We start from the raw sequence: 23,291 nt of genomic DNA on the forward strand, positions 1-23,291 counted from the left end.
AGCATTGCACTGGCTCCGGTCCTTGTTAGTCAGTCAGCTACCATCAGTACCCGTCAGTAAAAAGTTGGGGGTACAGGAGGACTTTCTGCTCCTCTGTTGGTTCTTTCTGCACATCTCTTGCTTCTTCCTGCACTTTTCTTCATCTTTCTGGACTTCTGTTGCCTGTTTCTGCATTTGACTTGCTTCTTTCTGCGCTTTTCTTCCTCTTTCTTCACATGCCCTACCTTTGTAGGCATAGTTAGGAATTAGCATTTAAAAAACCATTGAAATTCACTGAAAAAACCATAGGTTTCAGCCACGTTATAGTTGGAAATTAGCATTTAAAACCCATTGAAATTCGCTGAAAGAACCATAGGTTTCAGGCACGTTAGAGTTAGAAATTAGCATTTAAAAAACCTTAGAATTTCACTGAAAAAACCATAGGTTTCAGGGACGTTATAGTTAGTTGGACATGTCACTCGTACAAAACCATGAAATTCCCCCGTTATAGTTAGCTCAGCTAACTATTACTCGCACCCCCGCAATGCACTGCTGATGATGTCACATATTACATCATTCATGACATGGTCATTGACATCATTGATGACATCACTGATGACATCTCAAATGACATCACTGATTACATCATCCACGTGAAAATCTGATGCACCTCCTCACACTTTAATATAACTTTTGATACACCCGCTGTAAAATACAGACTACCATTTTCAAAACTATCAACACACCAATACCAGTTACTACATACGCACTCACTGATTCCTAGGTCTACACACACATCCACTCATTCACCCATACAATCACTCATACATACAGTCACTCATCAATACAACACTATCATATGCACTCATACACCTATACAGACACTCACACACCTCCACTCATTCATGCAGTTACTCACACACATAGTCAGTCATGCAAAGAGTCAATCACACTCCCATTTCCTCATCTATACAGTTATACACACACCACCTCACTTATTCAAACATATACTAACACATACTTACTCTCTTATACAATCACTGATACAAGTACACACTCATCCATAGAGCCACTCTCACAATCACTGACTCTCATGTATAGTAATTTATTTACTCCAACTCTCACATACACTTCCTTTTACATATGTAGTTACTTGGACATGTACCATTGTGACATCCAATCTCTCACCAACACACCCATACACACACTCACCTGTCCATACAGCTGTTTCCACATGCACTTTTGAGCTCATACACCCAGTGAATCAACCAATCACACATCTATGCACAGAGTCACACACGCCCCACCCACCCACACACACACTCAGTCTCCCATACAAATACTCAAGCAACAAACCAATAACCCATATAGACACTCATGTAGCTAATGACCAACACATGCAGCAGCTTACACAACAACAGGCATACTGATGCACACATTCAGACAGTTTAGTCACTCCCCCATGCATTCAGTAAGACACATTTAATCACTCACTCATACAGTCAGTCATGCACCTACTAAATCCTTCATCAAGACACTTTTACACCGACTCATTCTTCAACACACCTTGGCATATATATAAAACATATTTAAACTTTACAGAAACACACAGTCACTGGATGATGTCATCAGTGATGTCATCAGTGATGTCATTTGAGATGTCATCAGTGATGTCACTGACCATGTCATGAATGATGTAATATGAGATGTCATCAGCAGTGCATTGCGAGGGCACGAGTTATAGTTAGCTGAACTAACTATAACGGGGGTATTTCTATGGTTTTGTATGAGTGAAATGTCCAACTAACTATAATGTGCCCGAAACCTATGGTTTTTGTCAGTGAATATATATATATATATATATATATATATATATATATATATATATATGTGTGTGTGTGTGTTTGATAATTGTCAGTAATATGTTTATCACGCACATGCCTCTGCCATGAAGATGTAATTATTTTACAGGTAAGTATAAACCTATTATACTATGAATATAATACAAAAGTGCTTTCCTCCCAAATACTTACATTTTTGAGGAAAAGGCATCCATGGTAAAGTCAAATATGTGGTAAAAACTTTTGTTTCGAAGGCAGGCATTGTTAAGACTTTATCCCTGTAAATCCTTTGTTGTAAAGGTGTTCATTGTTGAGTCTATTGTTGTTCCAATATACAACAGTGTCTGCCTTTTCCGATATGGCTGCAGCAGTGTAATGGTTGGAAAGTGTATAGGAACACACAGACACAAGTTTACCTAACTTTTAATGTTTATTAACATAATGATGCCGACAGTGAATATGGGCCACAGTAAATATACTTTATCAACAATAAATGCATTTATACATGTTTACTATTATTGATGATTACATTAACCTAACAAATTATGACAACAACAGAATCACCGTCCACATACCCAAACAAAACCTCCACTCCACCAACCTCCTCCTCGCCCACACCCACGCACCCACAGAGCCAGAGCAGGGGGAAGATCCTTCTCCTACATCGCGGCCAAGACCTGGAACGAGCTTCCCACAGACATCAGGCGTGCCCCTTCCATGAACAACTTCAAGAAGGCTCCGAAGACGTGGTTTTTCACATGAAGTGGATCAGCTGACCCAGAGTGCCTTGAGACCCTCCCGGGTAAGTAGCATGCTTATAATTCCCCTGATTGATTGATTGATTGATTGGTAATGTCTTTAATATGTAGTTTGTTTATCTTGAACCTTTGACCAAACCAGTAGATTTACCTTCAGGACCCCTTTAGTGGGTCAAATGTGTTTATGAAATGTTATCTATGGTATTTTCCATCTACCATTGTACATATTTGTACATTACTGCATAATGTTTAGTAGAGTGTGTGTAATAAATGTACTTATCCTTTTTCTAACTGAAAAACACTGAACGGGCAATCATTTATTGCTTGCCAGTGAATGGTGGTTACTACTGAACAAAATTGAGGGCATTTTGCTTTTGTAGGCATCATAACTAATAAACAAATCTCCTACACTATTGCTTTTAGAATAAATATGGGGACATAGGGGAGTGGGTGGGAAAAAGAGCAGACTCACTACTAAATTGGATAGAATTAGGGAGGAGTAAGAGGTGTTTTGGGAAGGACAGGGAGGGATTTGGTGAGGGATGTCACGCACTCACACAAAAGTAAGCCAATTTTATAACTCTGGGGGTGGTGGTATGCAATTATTGTAGTAAGTTTACACTCAAAGTTTGTGAATACTGAAAGTAGTAAACTTACTACAAAGTGTACATTTGCTCAAATGTGTAATTGTGAATCAGGCCCAGAAACTGAACGTTGTAGTACATTTTGCAATACTATAGTTGTACAACAAAACTTGCTGCAAAGTGCTACCACAAACTGCCCTTTTGTAGCAACTTACACTTTTGAGTGAGCTTACTACTTTTCACGAACTTCCACTTTTATAGTAATCACACTTTTATATTAAGTCCCTACATCCATTATTTTCTATGGGAGAGTGTTACATTACCAGTGGATGGTCATGTGTAGTGCTGGGCTTACTACAAAATTGTAATTCACAATGAAAGGGCAGCTTGTGAACACTGAAAAAAAGCAAACTTACTCAAAAGTATAAACTCACTCAAAAGTTTAAATTGCCTTTGTGAATCAGTCCCTCATAATCAGGATTAAAGAAAAACTTGTACTAAGCTTGTCAGGTGCAAACATGTCACAATTTCCTGTGCACCTTTAAATCTTTTCCGTTTCTGATTCTTGCATTTGTTTGCTTTGTATTCTCAAATTCAATTCTACAAAAAATAGGAAATCAAAGAGGTTGCCATGCTTGGAAAATACATGGTGTGATACATTAATTTTATTTTATAATAAATAATTATTTTGTGGCTACATTATTTAATAATACACGAACACTGTAAAATATTTGCATTTCACGCTCGTTTGTTATTTAACACGTTTCTGAAACAAAGACTGGAAACAATAGAGCTTTTATGATATGTGGTATGCCAGTGTATTTGTGGCGTGGAGAGTAAATGCAGATGCGCTTAACACAAGGATAGTGCACACGCATTATTATCATTCATCAGTCAGTACTGTTTCTGTCGTGGAACGGTATTCATTTGGAAATGTGAGCGTCTTGTGGGCTTCTGAAAAATATGTTTGGAAGTACCAAGCACAAAAACTTTATTCAAACTTTATGACATAAGTAATCAGCGTGCTGTATTTTTGCAAGTGTGCTGGGTTTACATTGCTCATGCACATAAATAAAAGAATGATCATAACATGCAACTCATACGAAAAGTACAACTTTCCTTGCTATGTACCAGGTATCACTCCAAGATGTGCAAAGTGATTTGCTAATCATTCTCTACAGTCACATAATCAGAACATCATTCCCTAGTAGCGCTGGGACTTAAATTTCAGGAAGGATAGCCACACATCAATGTCTAAAGCAGGGACAGCTCGTAACATTACAAAGTGGGGGGGGGGGGGGGGCAAAAAACGTACAGTCACTAGTGTGCTGACCCTCCGTGTCTCTACTCTCCAGCTCTCCAGGCAAGAAGCAGGTGCATAGAAACGGGGATAGAAGCAGCACTGATGAGCAGGTAGGGAAGCGGTTTACTTCCTGCCAAGTGCCAAATTCAACCAATTCTGGAGCTGCTTTCATTCTGTTGAGAGCAACTCCAGGATTGGTTGGAGGAGGCTCGCTCAGCGCTCACTTTCGGCCGGGGCCTCTGCAGCAATCCTCAGGCTGTTTCAGAGGGCTGGGATTACTAGCGCCGAGGTGCGCTTGTCAGATTGGCTGGCTGTAGACAGACTGCCAATCTGACATGCCACTGATCACCTGCCAGCCGCGGCCCGTGGGGGGTGTTCCGTGGGGCGGAAATCGCAGGGCGCGCTACGAAATTCGTTTTATTTATTTAATTGTTTACTTACCTCCAATTATCCATATTCCGGTTTTTAGTACCCCCCACGCTGCCCCTCCCCCGCCCGCCTTTCCGCCTCACGGAACTCCCTCCATGGGCCGCGGCTGTCACCTGCAGATGTACCCTGCAATCCGCACGGATGCTCCCTAACCTCAGCATCACACTCACACCATTTTAATAATTTATCAGTGCTCACCTGCTGCTCTCGCAGCAGGCGGGGCAATGCTCCTCTGCCGATTAAAAGCAACCACAGCTGGTGTAACGCAGGGAAGTATGCTGGTACCCCAGCTATTCAATCTCTTTTTGGGTGACATGACCACTGCTTTGGACCAAGTAAATCCTGATCCTTCAAAGCTTGGAGACTTCCAAATCTCAAACCTACTATGTGCCAATGATGTAATCGTTCTAAGTAAAACTAAAATAGGACTCAAGCACTCGATTACACTACCATGGGGATGCTTCTAAATTGGCCTAAATCTAAAGTCATCGTGATCAACAAACTCGTATAGGGAACCATAACTGTTTTCTGCAAGTTCAGCCCCTGGACACTGTGGGCGAATATACATTTCTAGGGGATCTCTTCCATGCAAAAGGTTCATGTCAGCCTCAGAACTCACACGTCCTAATGAAAGGCAGCACCTTGATTCAGGCTTCTCCACCCTGGGCTCCATCCCGAAAGGTCCAAACTGCGCTCCCTTTTTAAAGATCATTTCCGTCAAGCTCTTACCAACTCTGACCTATGGAAGTGAGGTACTGCGAGGCCGCGATGCGGCGCTGCTGGACAGAATAATCTCAAAAGTGCATAGGGGTATTTTTAACTTTCCCAAAAATTGCTCACCAGCACGAATACGCCTGGAATTTGGGATAAGCAAACAAGCACTTGCCAGGCAGGATGCCTCCACCAAAAGCTGATACAGGCTAAAACACAACAATTGACTACTTCATCAACACTGTTTTATGGTCCGTGATAGGCACGTGTCTGACAATACCAGCTAGGATTTATCTGGACTCAGCCTTACAAACCCTTGTTCTCCTTTCATTTTGTCAGCTAAATGTATCATATAAAATGTTTAATAAACTGGTCAGAGTTCAATGAAGAAACTCCCGGTTGTTGCAGACAAGGTGACTGTCAAAATCCTTGCTGCTGATACAGAATTGCAAGATCTTCACTGTCCTACTTTGTGTCTGGATACCCTGTGAGTTTTAAATGCACGTTTTTGAACTTTCACTTTGATTGTCTACCCATGCGTCAGCATAGCCTACCACTGCAACGGACCAGTGATCTGACCTTCCGCCGTTTCTGTGGGATGTACAAAGAGAGATTACTCGACCTGATATGCAAATGCCCAGCTCTGCTCCAGGAGGGGGACATTTAAACTACATGATATGCACTCCTACCATCAAGCAATCCTAGCACTTTTTTTTTTTTTTAATTTCAAAAGAATTTTATTATTTTTAAAAGAGCAAATAAGGACATCAGATACAAGCAAAAGTGATACAACTGATATCAGACAAGGATAAACAATATAATAGAATGAAATTAAATAAGAAAAAACATACCATTAACAATCATTATTCTGCAGATACAATCCTAGCACGTTTTAATGCAACAGACGCTATTTTTAATTGTCGCTTTATAAAGTTCTTACTGAGGGTCCAGTACTAAAAGCAGATGTTTTAATCTATACAGTTAGGGAACGTCCCATGTTTGCGAATCTTTAAATATTTTAAAAGACAGCCTTATGAAATCCTGTTCGATTGTATGCAATTATGTAAACTAATTATGCATAATAAACAAATCGTGATGGATGAAATCTTCCATAGTAGTGCGAAGCGTGCTCTGTCTGTCCTAACAAGATGTAAGAGTGGCGTTTGAGGAAAGTAAAGGGAGACAGAAATATCTAGGCGCTTGGAAATAACAGGGGTGACAAAAGAATGGTGAGAAAACGGCAGCATTATGTACAAATATTTAACTCAATAATGTATCCTCAAGTTAATAACAGCAAAGGAATAACTTGGTATTCTCTGGCTTCAAAGTGCCAATGCGTTCTCACAATAGCGATAGATTTATTCAGAGGTGACATTTTTAATCCAGATTGTGGATGAGTTATGTAATTATATATTCTTCTTCTCCTGATTATTATTATTGTTAATGTAATTGTTATTATTATCATCATTATTATTATTAGTAATAATAATAATACTTGCTTGGTTTCTATAAGCAGAGCACATACAGTGGTCCGTAGGTACATATTCTCAAAAAGTAAATTGGACTAAATCCACGTCATCCAAAAATGGATGCGAAGATACATTTAGCACTAAAAAAATAGCATAGCCAAATGCCACTCGGCACCCTAACATACTCTTAATGATTACTGCAGAGAATGTACGGGCACCACCACAGAAAATAATGCCAAATTCCTGCTCTGTCCCCTTGCGGAATTCTGTGGAATCTTGAAGAATTTTAATGTAATTCAGCTGAAGCAAATTCTGCTAATTCTACCCACCCATGCTTGTCACATGTAATACGTGCTAACGTTTGATTGGGAACAGGCGAATATTTCATATTTAGTGACAGAGGAATGTTTTAAAGAGCTACTTAGGTGGGTGGCACAATCAGTGCTGAAATCACACCAGCAGCATTTAATGTACAGACCCTTGATACATATAGTACCACTGTACTAGGGACTTAAATTAAATTAAAGTAAATTAAATGTGTCAATTGGGTGTAAGTCAATTTCACTATGTTTAAAGTAGAGAGCACAAACACTGTAGCATAGCACTGATTAGCAATGGTAAAGTGTGCAGAGTCTTTAAAACCACAAAACAGGTTCAGAAAACAGAAGGGTGAAAGCAAAAAGTCTGGGGATGCCCCTGCAAAAAGATGGAAGGCCAAGATAACCCGCCTGCAGACAAATGCCAGGGTAGACTAATAAATGTACCTTGATTGGATTCCCTGCTTAGACAACAGAACGAGGACCAAGGCCCTGTTAAGCAGGGGCACTCGTCAGTTCTATGCCTCTCTCAACTCAGATGGATCCCCCAGTCAACACTCTCCTGATCCACTCTACTGGCCCATGGGAAACCCTTCTCCTCGCTTGTGGGCTCTATCTGTTAAGCACTTAATTGTAACGTGATCCCAGATGCTTCCCAGTAGACAGACAGAATCCAAATAGCCGACAAAGTAATGTGGCGTATTCCACCCCTTGAATCCAAATTCTGTCCCCAACCCGAAGAAAACTCTGTTCACAAGTTCAGTAACCAAAAGAAGCCACTGACAGTTGTCAGAGTTAAGAGCTATGCTCAGCCCATCCAGGGTTCTCTGATCACTCATGTTTCTTAAAGCAGGAAGTGGCAGCCCTGGTTGTTGGGCAACCTAATTCCACTCTGCCTCTAACCAGCTCAAGAGTGGTATTCTGAGACTGGCTTATCATCCCAAGGTCTCTATTCTGAAGCTGAACAGGAGACAGGGGAGAGTGCTGCCTCATCCTATCCTGCCATCTGGGCTCCCGTACCCTCCACTTGGGAGTGTTACCCTAAAAAACGGAACTGTCAGGGCACCCTGGACTGTCGCTCCTCACAGCTCTCTTGACACCAGGGGCATCTTATTCCCTGGAATACAGTCAATGAGCATCTTGAGAATTATTATGATCCTCCTCTGGGTCACCTTCCCAACCACTCCATGGATACCGGGACAATGAGGCTCAATACGTCCTTCCTTCTGACCTGAGCTACCCTGCACACCTGGCCTGTGTACTGCTCTGGGAAAACCAGCCTTTCCACAACCATGGTCTGGCTAGGCCTGGTGTCCCTCAAATCAGTGACAGGGAACCCATTCACTTTCACCTGGTGAGCATGCAATCAATCAGGTGCTGGCCCAGATCTGCAAAACTGAACATGTGCTGGCTTGTAATCAAGTTGCATAGCCCTTGGCGATCATTCACTTCACTGCCCTTCACTCAATGATTGAGTGCTTTGCAGAAAGATTCCACACAATCAACCCAAGACTGATGGGGCTTCTGATTGTCTCAAAACTCCTGTCTGTAATGTTACTGAGTGAGGCAATACTTCCTGACCAGAGTGTCCATCGTGGGGTGATTCCTCATCCGGGCCCCCTTCTCTAAGGCCAGTAGGGAATCCCTCCCTTCACTGGGTATGTGCCTTGAGAGACTGGCCTTCCAATCCTCCTCAGGGACACTATTTATCTCCATAGCATCTTCATAGGCTCCAAGCCAATTGTCGATGTCATCTCCCATAGCAAAGTTAGGCACCAGATTCTTTGGAATGTGGACCCCCTTGTCTCCAGAGGGCTTTTTAGGTATGCTGGACTCCACTTGCTTAGCTCGGAAGTCCATCTCGATGAGACTTAGCTCATGCATCATTCTTCTCTTTTCCATGGCCATTATCTCCTTTGCCAGGGCTCTCTCAGCCTTCTCCTTGTCCACTTCTATGTACAGGTTCTTTACTTACATCATGAGCTTGGCCATCTGGCCTCAATGCCATATTAGCCTTCCTCTCAGCCAGCTCTTCTGCTGACAGACCTTGGGAAGATATACTGCTCAAGAGATAAGCCATTACCTTCAGCTGGATGCTGCGTCTCAGGACTGATATCCAGGTCCTCTTCCTGCCTTTCCACATAATCATCCCCTTCTGTAGCCACTTACTGGTGGACTTCCACCCAGGCCCTCAGCACCTTTTGAAGATCCAGCATTTTGTTTTTGCTGTTGTTCGGAAGTCCTGTCTCCTTGCAGAACCCCTTAATCTCAGCCACAGTGAAGTCATCCATGTTGGTAAACTCAAACAAACTCCATCCTTTCAGGTGTGATTTCAGGCACAACAGTAAAGTACAATGAGAGGGAATTTGGAGAAAAAAAAGACCAATCAAGGAGAATTTAAATACAACTTGAAATGGTATCAATGTATTAATCTGGGATTTTAGTATAATAAAAAAATCACTGTATGTGACAGCACAAACACAAGTCCACGTCCCTCCACTGCCACCAGTGTTGGAAATAGGGTTACTAGATGATGGGGTGAAACCCTAGTCAAGCAGTAACCACAATCTCTGTCAGGGTGGAATGCAAGCAAACCCCAAAATAAAATGTGCTTAACCCGCCGGTAACTTGGAAAAAAGCAGTCAGGCTTAAATCAGAGACAATGTATAAAATATATATTTTTTTTTTGTCCTCATTTTGCCCTTGGAGAGTCGCATAGAAACTCTAGGAGAGAAAAAGTGATACGATACACTGTCACAGATAAACTGGTAGTGCTCTCACATACTAGGATAGCACTCAGTGTTGTTCAGAAACTCTCCAGAGTAAACACCGCGAAATGTTAATCCATATAAGGGCAATGTTGCTGCTGTTAAATAGCCATATCTGGGTATATCCATATATAGGAGGGAGAGCAGACCAAGCAGCGTTAATCATCGGACAATGTGGGGGAAAAAAAAAAAAAAACCCAAGCACACACTTAGGCCCAATTCAGGAGGTGCCAAAAGTCTCGTTTTTCGGGATTACCCGATCTTACTAGGTCTATTTTTGATGTACGCAATACTGATAAGCGCCAGTCCAGCAAGGTGGGAGGCAGTGGATCCTTCCATTTCCTACATATCTCTCTTCTTGCAAGTAGGATACAATAAAACAAAAGCTTTTTAACCAAACCTTGAACTTCCAGTGATGTTCCAAAAATTACGAACAGTGCATTAATTGAAATTTGATGTCCCACAGATGTTGTCAACAGTGTGCTAATAGCATCCCAAAAAGTTAACACCAGTGGGCATTCATAAAACATATGTAGATCCGAGGCTGCTAACAATCCGCATTTAGGGCATGCCACAGTGGATTCATTAGAAAATTTAGATAGCCGCTATGGGGAGTAATAAGCCCTGTGTAAAGTAAAAAGGTGGTTCCTACATAACCATGATGGCTTAACCGTATCCCATAAGATTTTACAAGATGAATACCAGATGTTCTCAAGGTCTTCCCCTGGGAAAGAGGAACTCCATAATGTCTCAGGTAAGGCAAACTCCCCGTCAACTTCATCTAGTAACAAGTTGTACCAAAACGAAATCTCTTTAGGTGCAGGGGGTCTATCCATCAACAAGGTCACTATACTACTCTCACCACCTATTTCGAACCTACCTCTGACAGAGCTCTGCATACGGGCCCAACTTGCTATCTGTAGATATTTAAATTTAGAGAGACCTAACCCCACTCTAGCTAGTATGTGGTCCCAAGATAGCAAAACTCCATCAAAAAAAAGATCTCCCCAAATTTCCAGACCCGCCTCTCTCAGAGGTACTGCCAAGCTGTCAAGAAGCCACACCGGGGAACCGGGAGAGTTCCATAATGGTGACCTACCTGAGAAATAACCCACCTTTATTGCACCTCTTATTTTGACCCATGTTCTTATGAAACCCAACAAAATCTTCAACTTAATCTTTTTAAAAAACTTGGGATCCCCAAATTTAAACAAAAAACCATTCTGGTCTATTCCCCCTCCTCTCAATAATGCAGCAAACATGCTTCCTATACCCACATTTGTTGGCATCTTAAGCAGCATCCTGGCATGGGAAAGTTGGAAAGCCCAAGCATATAGCTGTAAATCAGGTGCTGCTAATCCCCGCTTTTCTCTGCGGCGTCTAATCTTTTTCCATGCTATCCGAGGTGTATGCTCGTTCCAAATAAACGAACTAATATAACCTTGCAGTTTTTGTAAAATAGAAGGTTCAAAGTACAATGGAATACTGTTGAACAGAAAAGAAATTTTAGGTAAAATAAACATCTTTACCAAATTAGCTCTACCCAACATGGAAAGGGAGAGCGAAGACCACGACCTCATAAGCTTTCTACAATCTCTTGTCACTATGTCTAGATTCAGCGGTACAATTTTGTCTATATCTCTAACGATGGTAAGTCCGAGATACCGCATGGAACAGTTGGGCTGGACCCCTACCACTGGCTCAGCCTCATTCCATATCATCATCTCTGTTTTGGATGCATTAATCTGGTATCCTGACATCTCACCATAGTCATTGGCCTGTGCAATGATCGCGGGTAATGCTGTACTCAAGTCAGAAGAAAAAATGAGAATGTCATCCGCATACAGGGCTACCTTCCTCTCCCATCCCCTATAGATAAAGGGCTTGATATTAACATCATCCCTCAATCGTTGGGCAAAGGGCTCGATGTATAAATCAAATAGGAGAGGGGAGAGTGGGCAGTCCTGCCTGGTAACCCAGAGTGATATTAAAGGGATCTGACAATTCACCATTGACTAATACAGAAGCTGTTGGATTCCGATACAGCAAACCGACCGCTCCACGGAAACCCTCGCCAATATTGAACTTCGCCAAGACCCCCGACAGGAATGTCCAATTCACCCTGTCGAAGGCCTTGGCGGCATCCAACGTGATAACAGCTAAGGGCAAGGAGTCCGTAGTCGCCATGTCGATAGCACCCATCAGATCATAGGTCAACTCAAAGAGCTGGCGACCCTTCACAAAGCCCCGCTGATCCTGATGTAGAATACAGGGTGCCACCTCTCACAACCTTTTAGCTAGGACAGATGAAAAAAGCTTGTAATCTGAATTTAGAATAGAAATTGGTCTTTATGACCCACAGCTGTCAGCCTGTTTACCAGGTTTTAATATCAAAGTAATAGAGGCTTCGTTCCAAGATTCAGGAGGATACACCCCCTCCAAAAAGATCTGATTAAACAGCTGAGTTAAGAAGGGAACTATTGTTGTTAATAAAACCTGATAAACCTCCGAAGGGAGGCCATCCGGACCTGATGCCTTGCCCTTCTTACTACCTAAGATAGCTCCAGTTACCTCTTCTTTTGTGATAGGTCTATCCAAGGCAACTTTCTGAACAGGAGAAAGAGAGGGAAGAGATAGTCAAGCAGTAACCACAATCTCTGTCAGGGTGGAATGCAAGCAAACCCCAAAATAAAATGTGCTTAACCCGCTGGTAACTTGGAAAAAAGCAGTCAGGCTTAAATCAGAGACAATGTATAAAATATTGATGAATCACTTCAAACAGGAACAAAATGAAAACACAACACAAGAAAAATCCCACAACAAGTTAGAGAAATAGGGTAAAATCTAATTAATGATTTGCCACCAAAACATTAAAAAAAAAGCAAGCAGGGCAACAGGCAGCTAAACAGCAGAGTAGCAGGGCAGCAGATTAGCAGAACATCTGGCAGCAGAGCAGTATAGCAGTCCTTATTATGTAGTATGCACAAGACCACAAGGGTACCGAAGAGTTGCGTCTCAGGGCTCACTATTTATATATGGTGGCTTCTTTGAAGTATGAGAAGTTTCTAGAGCATTCTCTTTGAAGTCCTTGAAGTTACCTGCATACCATGCCCTGGTTTCAAGCTGGCTGCATAAACAATGCAGTGGTGTTAGAAGTTGGATTTTTGGTTGATTGGGGTATGAGCCCTAGTCAAGCAACGGCCACAATCCTAGTCAGAGTAAGAAGCAGGCAAACCCTAAATTAACCAGTGCTCACCCTCTGGTAACTTAGCACAGAGCAATTAGGCTTAACTTAGAAGTAATGTGTAAAGTATTTGTGCAACACTTCAAATAGTAAAACAGTTAAAAGACCACACAAACAAATCCATACCAGGTTAGAAAAATATAACTTAATTTAATAAATAAGATAAGACCAAAATGACAAAAAATCCCATAAGCAGGACTTGAGATATTGAATTTCAAAGTTATTAGGTAAAAATAGCACCTAGAAGAAGAAAGCCTTATTTGGGATATCTGGTCATGCAGGACCAGGGCAAAGCCAAAAGTTCTGGCTGACTGCGATGAAGCATGGGCCAGATACAGGGATCCAGTGAGACCAGCTGATCAAAGGTAGCTTAATCCTGGTTGCATTGGCATTGAGAATGCGGAGTGCAGACAAGGCGATGCATCAGTGCCGATCCACAGAGCTCTGACGATGTGCCGGTCCTGATCCACATAGCAGAGGGAATGGAGCAACTCTGATGAGCTGCGATATGCAGGTTTGTTGTTGAGGTGGGCGTCAAATGGAATGCGAAGACCTTGTGCTGGGAAGAGCAGCATACAGAGAAGGTTCTGAAGGAGTTGAGATCCATGCAGCAGAGGAAATGCACCGGTTCTGGTCCACGCAACGATGGCAATGCATCAGTGCTGATCCATATAACAGAGGCAATTTATCAGTTCAGATCTACACAACAGAGGCAATGCACCAGTTCTGAAATGTGCAGCTGTGGGAATTCAGCAGTTCATCTGAAGATGCAAGTGTTCTGCTGGAGAAACACCTTAGGCCCACTTCAAAGGGTCCAGAACTGAGGTGGCACCACTTGGCAGTGCAGACTCACAGATTGTAGAATCTTGGTACAGAACAGGGTGGTTGGAAATATTTTATATCCGTGAGACTTCAGACCAGGAGGCCAGTCAGCTAGCCCTGGGAGTCAATCTGGGTTCAATGATGCAGGTCCAGTCCTTCTTACCCAGGCAGGATAAAAGCAGACAGCAGTGCAGCACAGCAAGGGAGTACTCCAGAAAAGCAGCAGTCCAGCAGAGTGGCAGCCCTTCAGCAGCACAGCAGTCCTTTTTCCTTGCAGAGTCTTCACAGGTCCAGACATGTACTGAAGTGGTGGGGTCAGAGGTCCAGTACTGATACCCAATTGTACCTTAGAAGTGGGGGAGACTTCAAAGACATGCCTTTGAAGTGCATAGAGGATGTCCCTTTCTTCTTCAGACTCACTACAGGGGGGTATGCAGCCCTTTGTGTGGGGACAGGCCATAGCATTTTCAGGTGTAAGTGAGGTGGAGTCCAGCCCCTCCCTCCCTCCCATCATGCCAGGATGGTCCATCAAGTCTCACCTAATCTCCAATTGTGTTTGGCTATCTAGGGGGAATACACAAAGCCCAACTATCATCCACCCAAGATATGTGATCAGAGACAGACAGCAGGTACCAAATGACTAAAATAAGAAAATGCCAACTTTCTAAAAGGAACATTTTCAGAAATGCAATTTAAAATCAGACTACGGTTTAACTTTGGATTTTAAATTTTGATTCCAGAGACACCAAACCTGAAATGTCTACTGCTTCACACTTGGTAATTATGTATAAAAAATGTAATAAAGTAATCCCAATGTTATCCCACGAAAGAGAAATGCCTTGCTTCAGTGAAAGATTTATGTAAGTTTTTTTCACTACCAGGACATGTAAAACTTAATGGTACATGGCCTGCCCTTTAGATACATTGCATCCGTCCCTCTGGGTTGTCTAGGGCCTACTTTAGGGCTGACATATCTTTAAAAACAGAAGGTTTTGGCCTGGCAGAGGTTTTTCTTGCCAGTTTGAAATAGCAGTTTAGAACTGCACACGCAGGTTCTGAAATGGCAGGCCTGAGACATGTTTAAAGGGCTACTTAAGTGGAAGGCTCAATCAGTGCAGTAGGCCCACACATATTTTTGTTAACAGTAGTCCCTAGCGTAATCTTGGTTAGGAAAACTAATTCTACATAGACTTCAATGAGACCTATGTGAGTTCCTCCTGTGTCCAGCCGGACAGAGGAGCATTTAATCTTGAATATCAAAAAATTATAAGTTAGAATAGTGAAGACTGATGAAACAAGGGCACAATCCTGTACCAAGTTTTCAACAGAGAGGAGAAAAAAGAAGATCAAGAAATTAGAGGAAAATACAAAGTAATAACAGGCAAAAAGGCTTTGGAGCGATCATGGGGGCTTACAATACATTAATCAACTTTAAGTAAGCTCTACCAAATAGTATCCACAATACATTTACATATTCGGTACAGTGTGGAACTATTATAACAAGTCGACGTGACGTTTCGATCCCTAGCTCCTAGTATAATGGGATCATCATCAGGACTATAGGATATTTCAAAAGAATGCCTGGTTTGATTTGTAAAGCCTGTGAACGTTAAATGAAGGAAGGAAGGGGAGAATAAAATACATAAAATCAGCATTAGGTATGATAGTACTCAAAAAAAGACAACAGTCAAACGGCAAATGTGTGCTCAGGAGTAGTGCCGCATGCGACAGATGGTGATGGAAGAAATAAGTGACGATGCCATAATTTAGTGGTGTATATGGCAGTGATGGAGTTTCAGCTCGAAGATTTTGTGATGGATGATATCATGCTGGAGGTTGCTCCGCAAGTATCAGTTGCTTGAAGGAGTGCCTGGTGTTGGGCAAGACTTGTGAGTTCATTATTCAATAAAACCTTTGGAACGATGAAGAAAGGTTCATGCGTCGATGCGGCAATTGGTGTGCGAAGCTGCGGTCGTGCTGTGATGGAGTGCGCGGCAAAGGAAAATGGTGGTGGTGACTGGATAGACAAGTGCAATTTGCATAGCCTGGATGTTTATCAATGAATGAAGGTGATAATTACCTAAAGGGGGTAATGGAGTGTGAATTGTGTCAAGGTATGACAACAATTGCTGGTTGGAAGTATTTACGATTTCACTGGAGTGTTTTCCGTTCTGGTGGGAAAGCGGACGTCCAACGAGGCGGCGGGATAGTTCAGCCTCGGTGTTGGATCTGTAAATAAGTCACGTATTAGAAGGTTCCTGGGTCGGTGACCGGTTAAGAGACAGTAAAACGAGGAGGTCATGCTTACCAATTTGGTAGTTAGGGGGGGACACGCTTAAATGCGGGAGCGCGTCTGGTGCGGTAACTGGGCGGCAGCTAAATAGGCTGTCTGTGGTACATCAAGGGCTAAATGGCTGTCCGTGGATAGTTCAGCCTCGGTATTGAATCTGTAAATAAGTCACATATTAGGAGGTGCCTGGGTCGGTGACCAGTCAAGAGACAGTCAAACGAGGAGGTCATGCTTACCAATTTGGTAGTTAGGGGGGACACGCTTTTAAAACCATGGATACGGGAGCGCGTCTGATGCGGTGTTTGGGCGGCAGCTAGATAGGCTGTCCGTGGTACATCAGGGGCTAAATGGGGCGGGAAAATTTAAATCAAAATACGCGGATGGACAGCGGCAGATGATACACTGAAAACGATGCTCGTGTCAGGAGTTGCTTCTGTGAAGGGCCGGCCCAGGGTTAGTCGACGAGAGAATTAAGAATGCTTACCGCAATTTGTAGCGACACGCATGCTTCGAAAATTGGATGGCGAAGCGCGTCTAGTGCAGTATTCAGGCGGCAGCTGCAAGGCTGTCCGCTTCCCTTGTTGGAGCTAAATGGAGGGGAAGGCTCGTTAGTTGAAGGAAATTGGGGCAAAAGGTAACTGGGGTTGTGCGGGCTTGGCGCTTACCTCGTCTGAGTCTCACAGCCACAATGGGGAGTCAGAGTCAACCGGCGATGGGGACTGGACTGGAGGATGCGATGTTTGGTATTAGTAGAAAGAATGGTGAAAATAAATGTAGAACTGTGTCAGGACGGTGCCGAAAATGGCGTGAATGTGGGGGCCATTTTGAAGAGGGGAAAGAAGTGATCATGTGACTTAATAAAGTTAACAGTTAATTATAAGTAAAACAGGTTATGAAAACATGGTAAAAATGCAAAACAAGTAAAATTAGCGAACAATTTGCATGTAAGTTTGTATGTTTTTGGTTGTTTTGTAGAATAATTCAGTTTCAGCCATTTCAAGGGTGTACACAGAGGGAAAGTCTCTTTGTGAATAAAGTTTTAAAGGAGCGTTGTCCAATCTTCGGACCTGTTCAGGCCTTTTCGAATTGAATCATAGGTGATAATTGCTTTTAGTTCCTCTTTGTTTAGGATCTGGGCCATGTTGCCCCCTCGTTGTGGTAGTTTCAGCACTTTCAACACTGTCCAGCGGATATCATCCTCATTGTGATTGGCCTCTCCGAAGTGATCGACGAGTGGCGCATTTGGAGTCTTGCACCGGATTCGGCTTCTGTGTTGGCAAATTCTCGTTTTTACTCTTTGTGTTGTTTGGCCAATATAGACCTTTTGGCATGGACACATGATGAGGTAGATTACATTCGCAGTGTTACAGTTGGAAAAGGAATTGCTGAGTGCAGTGATGTTATTAAACGTGAAACTTTTACCTTCCATTGAAAAAACACAAACATTACAATTTCTGCATTTGAAATGCCCTAGAATGGGCGGAAGGCCCCAAGTACCCTCTAGAGTGGAAGTATTGACACTAGAGGGTAGAGCAGCACGGATCAGGTGATCCTTTAGATTTTTGTTCTTTTTAAAGGCAAAAAGTGGTTTGTCTAATGTGAGTGTTCCTACGTTCAAAATTGGCCAGTGGTGGAGTATCATTTTTCTCAGTTTATTAGAAACTGGCGAAAAAGTAGTTACACAAGCTATTCTTTGTGTTTCTTTTTTAGGTTTGGGGGTCAGCAGGATTTCCCTTGGACAATACCATGCACGTTTAGAGGCATTCTTCACGATTCTCTTTGGGTAGCCTCTTGCTTTCAATTTTGAGGAGAGATAGTTTGCTTCTCTGAATAGTCGGTTTTGCAAGAGCAATTTCTCCTTATTCTAAGGAACTGAGAGAAGGGCAAGGAGTCTCTGAGGGCCCTTGGGTGATTACTGGTGTAATTCAGTAGAGTGGTCCGCTCTGTTGGTTTGCGGTACAACCATGTGAGTAATTCACCTTCAGAGTGGAAGATTGAAAGATCTAGGAAGGCAATAGATTCTTTGTCAGTCGTGACAGTGAATGATAGTCCTGAACAATTATTATTCATCCAATGTACAAAAGAGTTTAAGGACTCCGTGTTCTCTTGCCAGATTATGAAGATCCACACATAGCATTTAATTTGCAGGCCCTGGGCACATGTAGTGCACTTTACTAGGGACTTCTAGGTAAATTAAACATGCCAATTGGGTATGAGCCAATATTCCCATGTTTAGCGGAGTGAGCACAAGCACCTTAGCACTGGTTAGCAGTGGTAAAGTGCTCATATTTGTAAGCCAACAAAAACGAGGTCAGAAAAAGTGGAGGAAGGGAAAAATTAGGAGAGACCCTGCAGAGAGGTCCATTTTCCCACAAGTGGTGACAAGTCCTTTGAGTGAAGGCCGAGTACAGCCCATTCAGTTGCAAGTGGGGCTGTGCCCGGCTCTGCTGGCTCATCCTGACAGTTGATTACCCATTCATGCACACCTAATCACTCTATTGTTGGCAGTTCAATAGGTATTAGAGATAGCAGTATTGGCAGATGTAACTACTTTGGATAGCGCTGCTAATCTAGCAACTAAGGTTTACTTTTTAAGGCATGAGATCTGTAAAGGGAAAGAATTGCTTTTGAATAACAAGGAGATTAGAGGAAGTCCTTACGATTAGCAAGATACCACACACAGGCGGCACACATATTATGATTGCAAGAGACACTAATCTGGTAAGGCAGAGGACATGCGATCAACAACAACAGCCACATGTACAGGAGTCATAGGTTAGGATTGGCAGAGTGGGAACTAGAGCAGGTGTATTGATGGGTAACCCTATGCTAGCAATTGAGCTACAAAAGATCAATCAAGCCTCTCATCCCTCTTTTAAAACACAGACCTTTGCAACAAGTCCAAACTTTATTGCTAGGAGATCACAGTACTTAGCTCCTAGATTAAGGGCATAAATACAGGTCCCCCACAAATCGATATCCACAGAATACATACCTCTAGGGGTGTGGTATACATGACTAAAATCATGAATCTTAGCTCCCACTACCAAGAGAATCACTCACAAATAAGGTGATCCTTTGAATTAGAGAAATTCAGAACTGTTATTCTTTGGTGCACCCTGATATAGAAGACATTCATTATATATCCTTGCCAATAGAAATCCATGATTGCATAATAGTAATATTACCAAGGCCAGGGTACGTGCCTGGTTTAGTTGCCCTTGACCAGCACACTACGACAGGGAATGATTTACGGATACAGTTTGTTTTATCCACTGTCTGCATCTCAGTTGTTTACCACAGGGAGTCCTTAGTAGGAGGGAACCAGGTCACTAGGCCAGCAGTACCCCATGTTGCATCCCCACTAAAAGTGATTGATTGACTGAGGGCCACTTTAAGCTTGGGTACTAAAATACATGAGGGAAGGGCCAAGGGTTTAGCTGATGTAGCTGAATTTGGGGAGGAAACCCATATGGATTTGAAGGCTTTAGACCCTCAATGGGTCCAGCCTTTGATATTATATTACACTTGCAATTAGGCCCCCCTCTAAGTATGGAGCCCATTCCCCAGGTGAATTGGGCTGTTAAGCAAGTTCAATTACTTTTGTGGGACTTGGAAGGTTTGAATGCCAAACTCAGTGATACACTTAAGGGGGAATGTATTGATTATTTTCATTTCTCAATTTTTCAGTATTCAGGAAATGTGTGTGACTTACCCTTTGCATAGATCAGGTTACCAAACATATACTGTAAAAGCTTGTTCCTCACCAGTCAGTCGGCCCTCTGGTGGTCTGCTCATTTAGGTAGCAATATCCTTAAACTGCTCATTTCTTAAAGCAAAAACCTTGTCACCAGGTATCCTAGTATTAAAAATTAAAATGTCAATAATCTATTGGTGCTCTTGTAAAATGTATAAAACAGCTTGACACCGAAGAATGTAGAATCGTTCACTCTATGTTTACTGGAGGAAAACTTAACACGAAGCAGTGAGAGGTGTCACACCCTCATTGATGGGGATTTTAATGTCACATTCAAACCTTTACACTGTGTAATTTTCATGATTGCTTAATAGGAAGAAGCCATGGGCATTCCTCCTCTAGAGGCCATACAAATTCAGACATGGTCAGATGCAGCATTACAACTGCATCCTTCGCTTTACAACATAGGCTATGTGCATGTAATGGCAGGAATGGTAGTACAGTCCATTGACCAAACATCATAGGTCAACCAGGGGTCCTAGCGGACGGAGACATATAATATTTCTTCATAAACTTGGTTGACCATGTACAGTTAAACTTGGAATTAATTACAATAGGCAATTTATATCAGAAACTGTTCCAAATTCTAAAGGGCTTCTTTTGTAAGGTAGACATGGTAGGTTTTGGCAAAAAAGGCCAAGATCTCTTGGTTTAATAGGAACGGTAAAATGGCCAGAGCCAACCTGGTGACAGCCTTCAAAAGATAAAGCTGATCTGCCATTGTAGAAACTGGGAAACACTACAAACAAAGCCAGTTCCTAGCAAGAAGGATCTGGGCAAATTCTCACTGACAGACCCTCCTTGAGACGGCAAAGACTAATAACAATCCATTTTGGCACATTATTGGGCACAGCAACTTGCATAGCTACAACTATGTGGAAACTCTTATTGAACCCTAGTTTCAGGTCTTTCATTTCTCAGACCTTTACACCATCTCTAGGCAAGACGTTAAGAATTCTCCATCACGCCATTACATGACATTTTTGCTGCCAGGACTAGTGACTTAGTGTCAATAAAGTTCTCCCTTACAGAAACTCTCCAGGCTGTAGAATACTTAAAGCCTGAAAATGTTCCTGGGCCCGATAAGATCCTTGCCGATCACTATAGCGCTGAGGCTTTGATCTGGGCTCCTTACATTAATTTGCTCTCTAATGGTATTTTGGCAGACTCTGATATTCCGGCAACTTGGAGATGGACAGAGCTTGTTACAATTTATGAACAGAGAAAGCGAGACAAACATGCCAATTTTAGACCTGTTTGTCTGATCAACACTATACAGAAAGTGTTTTGCAAACAACTTTTACAGAGATTGCATGACTGAATGGAAGGCAATCAGATTTTGTCCCATCTTGAAGCAGGATTTTTAAAAAAAGCAATATGTTTGGCCAGATCTTATATTGCTAGGTTGCATTAGAAATATCTGACTCTTCTGAGGCAGCACATGTACTTAGCATATGTTGATCTAAGGACAGCGTTCGATCTTGTGCCGAGATGTGTGCTGTGGTCAGTCTTGAAGCTATGGGTGGGCTGGCAAAGGTAAAGGGTAAAGGGTGGTAAAGCACTCACACCCCTTTGTGAATGTATTGGAAAATATTTTTTAGGGGAAGGCAGTGGTCCTAGAGATCACTTCCTGCCCTTAAAAAATTAACCGAAAAAGTTTCATCCTTCTTTTTTTAAATGCATCCCATTTTCCTTTAAGGAAAACGGGCTGCATTTAAAAAAGAAACTGCTTAATTTAAAAGCAGTCCCAGCAGGCCACCATCCCTGGGAGGGCCAGCCATTCCCAATGAGGTCGCAAATTGCGAGTGCCTCATCAATATTCATGAGGCATGCAATTTACGACCCCATTGTGAACTGCAAACAGTGTCTCAGACACTGTTGTACATAGCATTTTGCAACTCGCAAATTGCGACTCGCAATTGAGCACAATTTGCGAGTCTCAAAATGCTATGGTCTTACATCTGGCCCTTAATCCACACAAATCACACTGAAAAAAACTGAAAATGGAGAATACTATTGTATAAAGAGTTGATAAGTTTGATTATCTGGGTGTCAGAATTTCTGCAAATATGTTGTGGTCCCAACATGGGGACCTATTACGATGTTATAAAGCCTCTGACCTAAGGTCGGAAGGCCTGACGACCGAAAATGCTGTTTCAATTCTGACCAATTGATTTTGGTTCAGCCAGTAGGAATTTAAACTGGACGGTCATTCCGGCTGGCTTCTGATGGGCTCAATGAGCCTGACGGTCAGCTGGAAAGCATTACATAATCCCTACAGACAGCGTTTCCGCAGTCGGGATTATGATGTCGGTTTCAGACAATCTTTTCATGTTGGGCTTTCCGACATGAAAAGTCTGTTGAAAAGCATCTTTGGGGGCCCCTAGCATGGCCGCTTCTCCCTGCGACCTCCGGTTGGTGGCCGAGGGGGCACCTATGGTGACCCCCAGTTAATCCCTGCACCCCTTGGCAGTCACTTTGAGGTGCCTGCCAGGGGGTGCAGGGATTAACACCACCTCACATTTCCCTATGGGAGGATGTACTACGGCCGGCTTATGGCGCAACACATTCTCCCATAGGGAAATCTCAGAAAGCACCGCACCATGTGCGATCGCATCAAAATGAGGCAGTCAGGGCTGCCGACTATAGGTCGGTCAGTGTTGTTTCCGAGAAGGTGTCGGGCAGAGTCAAGTCCGTTTGACATCGTAATAGACCCCATAATATTAAAAGCAGCCTGCTAATCCAGCACAGGGTGGGTTCTGTACTAAAAATGCATAAGGGTACTAAATTAAGATCAGTGGCCGCAGCCTTACAATTATAAAGGCTTATGGCTAAATCTGCTGCACTTTGTCGATCTGAGATTTGGGGTAATTGAAATGCTAATATTTTGATCATAAAAGTGAATAATTTTGTAAGAACGCTTCTTCAAATGCCTGTTAGTAGCCCTCTACTCCCCCTTTTCTTATATTTGTAGTAATAGAGAATATTTATGAAAGGAAACCTAAGAACTCTAGCATAT

The sequence above is a fragment of the Triturus cristatus genome, chromosome 2_2, assembly GCF_964204655.1.
Source record: "Triturus cristatus chromosome 2_2, aTriCri1.1, whole genome shotgun sequence".
Lineage (NCBI taxonomy): Eukaryota > Metazoa > Chordata > Amphibia > Caudata > Salamandridae > Triturus > Triturus cristatus.